We start from the raw sequence: 6,083 nt of genomic DNA on the forward strand, positions 1-6,083 counted from the left end.
GGGGTATCGACAAAGTGCATTGTACGCTGCGGAAACTTACATCCGCAGCGTGCAATGTACGCTGCGACTATAGTTTTGACAGCCTACAATGCGCGCCGCGGAAAGAGTTGGCATGCTACGAGAATATTTTTCGCAGCCTACAACGTACGTCGCAGAAACTTACATCCGCAGCCCGCAATGCACGCTGCGATTATAGTTTTGACAGCCTACAATGCACGTCGCGGAAGGAGTTTTAACAGCATACTTTTGACACTGCAAAAATATTTTTTACAACATATTTTTGGTGGCCAACATATTGATCATTAATACCGTTCTATGATTCAAATGTAACAAAAGATTCAACAAAAAAAAATGAAAAGCTAAACAAAATATTCATATTTCATTCATGAATACCAGAAAAATAAGATCTTTACATAAATTGTGCGCAAGCGTAGCTCTATCATATATAAAGTTAATAAAACTAACTTATTTGTTATCCTACCAACAAAGAAGTCTTAACACAAAAAACAAGATACGCCATTTTCTCGCATAACTCTGAAACTTTTTCCAACCTTCTTCTTCATCATTTGTGCAGCCTTTGAGGCCGATTCAACCACTTGACCGGAAATTCCAGCCATGAGAGCTACTTACATTCCATAGCTTTCTTGGCATGCTCCACATGTGAGCCGATAGAGGAAAACAAGCTCAGTTTTAATGTTCGAACTGAAACTACATGCCATATGTTGCAATGTAACAAGAGGATGGCCAGAGAAATCCTTCGTAAGATCATGATAATGAGTGACAAATAGCAAATATCAGTGGACTGTCTCGACGAGATGGCGCAATACCTGTTAACATAATATTGAACAATCAAGGATACAAGAAAAAAGGGGTCTGCTGATTAAAACCCATAAAATACAAATATTTGTCAGTGGATATCATACTCGAAATTTTATGCATGAGAAGTGAGAACACAATTCAATAGACCTTACCCATAAGGTATTTATCTGCATAAATATGGAATACAAAAACATAATTATTCAGTAATATATTAAGAATAGGGGAAAACAGCATCTCACAGCATATGTGATAGAGTATCCGTCAAAAGTACTTGTTCCTCGACCCCATTTATCAAGAACAAGAAGTGAATCCTGCGAGGCATGTTGCAGGACAGATGCAGTCTCTATGCACACAATGAAAAAGGTACCTACAGAATTTAGAAGTTTCGTAGGCAAATCCTTATGATGCAAATCAGACGCTTAATAGAGTTAAATGCAAATGCATGTTCATTGCAGGCATCCAGTCAGAAAGCAGTCTTACATGAACCTATCCAGTGCATCATTTCATAAGAAAGAAGACGCCAACAAGAAAGTTGATGTTATGTATGGCCTATATGACTTCCGACCACTGAGCAGCCTTGTCAATGAACAACTCCATCAATATTGCTAAGGTTTCAGCTTCTGAGTCTCTCACATCACGGTTCTGCCATCACAAAAGGAACAAGAATTACTGAATGGAGTCAATTTCTTTTATGTATGAAACTGACTCGAGGATGCAAAAACAACTAATAAACATATGCACACACATATGCATGTGTGTTTAGTGTTTACATACACATACAGAGGATTCATTCAATTAACTCACGTGCACCGTAACCAAAAATGAGAGAATAGAAATAATCTTGATATGATATATGGCGGATCTAACAGAAATTCCAAACACCAAAAACTTGGTGCAAATATAGTCAAATAAAACCTGGTAATTTGGAAAGTCACCATCAATTGCTCCTTCAAACTGAACTTGAAACTTGTCAAGCCCCTCACTGCTTCTCAGCATAGGAACGAAAACTGCTTTTGATAATGAGTTCGTGTGTCCTTGATCTTGTATGGTCATTAACATGTTCATTCCGACTCTTAGTCCTTATAAGCAACCCAAACACTTTTACCTGTATCTATACAGAGAGACCCGCTTTAGCTAGAGGCACGACATGTTATAGAGAAGATAGAATCTATTCGATTGAATTAGACAGCATTCTTGCCAAAAACATCAGCTAACTAACTAATTTCCATAAAAAAGTAGAATATAACATCAAATATATGTGCCGACTGCAATAGACACATTAACTTCACGACTTACCACCACAAACTATGTTCCTACTTCCTAGTGGTAGTTTCCAGGAAACAATTACTGAATCTTACGAGGCATGTCAAGGATGTGCATCAATTGGTTCTTTTGTTTCTTAGTAACATTTAACAACCGAATAAATCTTAACATACCATACAAATGCCTCAAAGCACATAAAAAGTGAAGTCTATCGAGTCCACCCGGTTGTCCATACTTAGACGTGGATACTATAGTCAATTTGGGAATTAAGGAAAATGCATCAGCTTAGAATGGGAAGACCAGCCCTGAACATATAATACAAGGATGATGATATAAAATTCTTTGCGGAAAATTTTTAGTTCACACGATATCATTAAATGTCATGCTCTGAAGAATTTTAGTTCACACCAAACTTGATTTAATCCACTTCAGCAAGGTCGGACATACATGAATGTATGAATTGATTGTGACATGGGCATATATTATATTATGTTATACAATAAATAAATCTAAATGGACTGACTATACAATATACTTACAAATACAAAACTTCCGAGTGTCCCATCAATAATAAGAAACTAAATTAATAGCTTTGGTGGTTCACTATCATTCAATTTCGACAATTACAATTCAATTCCCTTGAAATACAAATATATAATGAAAAAAAGACTGAACCATATCGAAGTGGATCATTAACACACTAAATAAATAAACCCTTCACTTTTGGTGAACAATGAAAGTACAGTCTCAATAACAATGTTAATGTTAACATCAATTATGTACTCTATTTAAATGTCTCAAAAATTCGTGTACGACTCAGTTAAGATCATTTGCATAGATTCATTCATCTCTAAAACCAAAAAAAATAATGATGTGTTTTCTCATTAAAAAAAAAACAGAAACAACTAATTGGAGAATATGAATTTTAATTCATATCATTATGCATATATCCTATTATAACTAGAAGTGAAAACGAATAAATACATAATGTTTAATTTGTTATATAAATGATTTATTTGGTTTAATGTTTGCTGAATTAACCACGAAAGACCCATCAAGTTTCACCAAAAGTCATTGCAAGAACATGAAGCATCCTTAAAATGTTTAAAATGTGTAGCATCTCTAACTATAAACTCAAAATTTACAAACTTGCTCACTGATTTTTCAAATACATGACAATCTCCACAAATCCTCAACTCTTTTTATAACAGAAATATCGAAAAACCAAACAAATCAAAATCAATCAAGAAGTTATTGTTTAAATCCATAATCAAAAGTATAAAAATAAGAAAAATGATACCCACAAAGGAGTGGTAGAGGTGGAATGTTTATATATAAATCATTGTAATGATTTTCTCTGACTGTCATATCATAACCATAAATATATGATTTGAAAACGAAAAATTCCAGATTAAAAGGAAGTCTAATCGGTTTCTTTCTCAATTCTGAATACCAGTGCTAAAAACACAAAGAAAATTCAGAGGTTGATGATTCTTTCCAACTCCAAAATCCAACTCATAATAATTCTCAATCAAACCACAAACACACCTCTAGTTGTGAAAAATACATCAAGAAATTACTTGAAAAAAATATATAAATGGACTGCGAGTGTACAATTAACACTTCCAACAATTTCCGATTTATCATTCCTACAAAACAAGCATTACAGATTGCACGCTGTGAGGTGAGCAGGAGGCCGATGAGCAAACACCATAGAATTTACAGGCCGATGAGCGAAAATCATAGCCACAAAACCCACTCACCTTCTCACCCCCAAACACCAAATTTTAGCAAAAATTAGGAGGCCTGTGAAAAATAAAAATAAGGAAAATCTTCAAGATCTCACTAATGGAATAATACTATGAAGCTAATCATAGAATTCTTACCGAGAGGCTCCATTTGCTGTTCTAAAAAAAATAAAGAAAAAACAGAGTCGGATGAGAGGCGCTACAGATTGCACGCTGTGAGGTGAGAAGGAGAACAAATCTACGAGAACAAATCCTTTTCCGAGGCTCGCCAATTTCAGATCGATCAAAGTGAGGTGAGATAGAAAAGGCGCCGGCGATGGAATTGTGGAATGAGAATTGGGGAATTTGAGCGAGACGATGAGATAGATAGAAAGGGCGCCGATTGAATTGTGGAATAAGATTAGGGGAAGGAGAGTAATGACGACGTGTTTTTCTTTGGAAGCGGTTGAAAAGACGACTTTTATTTTACATTATGTACAGCGTGCAATGTGCAGGTTGTTGATAATCTTTTTCACAGCGCGCTATTTTTAGCACGCCATTTAAACTATTATTTACTATGCGCACCTATTGAACGCTGTTATTTTTATAAGATATCAATATATTAACAACACGCATAAATGCGCGCGCTGTTAATAATAACATCAACGGTACGCTTTTATTGGGCGTCGTTGATGTCGCGCTGCGAAAAGTCATATTTGTTGTAGTGTCGATTGTGGCATAGTGGTAGAAGGGTTAGCATGATGGACCTATTGGCAAGTTGCATGATAAATTTGTATAATGTAGTGACCCGCACCGTTATCATCTACTAATCAAAAACTTGGGTATGCAATTAAACAATAATTAATCATATCAAAGATATACTGCGGAAACTCAAACTAAATAAATAACTTAATACCGTAAAGGTAAAACCTAGTGGCTGACCCCGCAATCCTGCCTTGGTCATCACCCGATCTCCAAATCTCTAGGAGAACTACCTGCAACTGCCCCATCGAATGGGGTGTCCAGACAACAGAAAATAACTGGACGTGAGCATAAAACGCTCAGTACGCTAGTATGGGTAGACATGCGTATATGATGCATGCAATGTAATGATCGAGTATCATATCTGAGTAAACGAATCAGGATGCAGTCAGACTGGAGCCTAGGATATGAGCAGTACCATCGGAGAATCAAACCACTGGGTAAGTCCACTCATTCCTAACAGTACGTGGACCAAATGTCCCTCGATCACTAGAGTCTGATAGACCCGTCGGTCATAGTGACTCTCAGTGCCAAAATGTCATAACAAGGGCTGAGTACCCTATAACAATCTGAATATTCTCCTGATAGTTATACCCATTGTTATGACTGTGCATATATCGAGACTGAGGTAAGTCTTCCTATAATTCCAAACTGGAACAAAAGAATCCTTCCATAGTACATCGGCATAAGGTCGCACTTACTATACCATCTCAAAACCCGACATTCATCAGCACCCTGACATAACTTATCTTTGAGTCTTTGATAAATCATTACCGAGTAACACTCCTATATGGACCAAAATCATTGGTCAAATAAAAACTTTCATAATTTCACATAAGCCAAACTCAAATCCTGAGTCTGCAAGCATCTAACAATTCAATCTTGTTGAATACCAATTCAACTAACCTATAGGATTAAATCCCGAAATCCCAAATCAATAACTAAAACTTATTTGCTCAAAATGATTACTTGTCAATGAAAATCTCTTTTAAGACTATTCTAACAGTAGAACATATGCATGAAAACAAACGATAATTAAACCCTGATACCATACCTGGTATCTATCCAATCCAAAATCATACTTCGTTGTGACTGTTGACAAAACCCCAGACTGAGTAGCCTTCCCTATATAGTTTCTGGAGCACAAAGGCCTCCAAACAACTTCGAAGTATGAAAACTTCCAGAGCAATTTTGACTAAGGGTCGCGTCTCCTCACGTCTAGTCCCGGTCACAGTCCATAACTCTCGGTATTACTTGACCTGGCATCCTGATGAAAATCTATCATCACAAAGCAATAACCTAAAGAGGTTAAAACAACCAACTGTTCTTAGGAAACCTACCTAGAACAAACATTCAAGCCCCCTAATGAATCACATCATCCATGGAAAACACTTGGTTTACTAGAATATTCCATGTAAAACATCTAGAACTATTCATTTGAACCACCAATCCATGTTACAATCTTTACAATCCTATGTAATACATAGCGTAATCAAAAAATTACTCTGAAAG

The 6,083-nt window shown here is 36.2% G+C and overlaps 1 long non-coding RNA gene across 6 annotated transcripts; it reads right to left on the reverse strand.

Annotated features, from left to right (window-relative positions):
• Positions 1–360: 360 nt before the first annotated feature.
• Positions 361–4,258, reverse strand: LOC140862364 (uncharacterized). 6 transcript variants are annotated; one of them, XR_012143769.1, is made up of 5 exons: positions 3,969–4,258; positions 3,750–3,888; positions 1,735–1,924; positions 1,300–1,461; positions 361–1,186 (listed from the first exon to the last, which is right to left on the reverse strand). It is a non-coding gene; the product is annotated as an uncharacterized lncRNA (long non-coding RNA). The 6 variants fall into 6 exon arrangements; XR_012143766.1 differs by having other exon boundaries at positions 1,735–1,930; XR_012143768.1 differs by having other exon boundaries at positions 1,735–1,930; positions 3,697–3,888.
• Positions 4,259–6,083: the final 1,825 nt, after the last annotated feature.

Source organism: Henckelia pumila, chromosome 4 (genome assembly GCF_033568475.1).
Source record: "Henckelia pumila isolate YLH828 chromosome 4, ASM3356847v2, whole genome shotgun sequence".
Lineage (NCBI taxonomy): Eukaryota > Viridiplantae > Streptophyta > Magnoliopsida > Lamiales > Gesneriaceae > Henckelia > Henckelia pumila.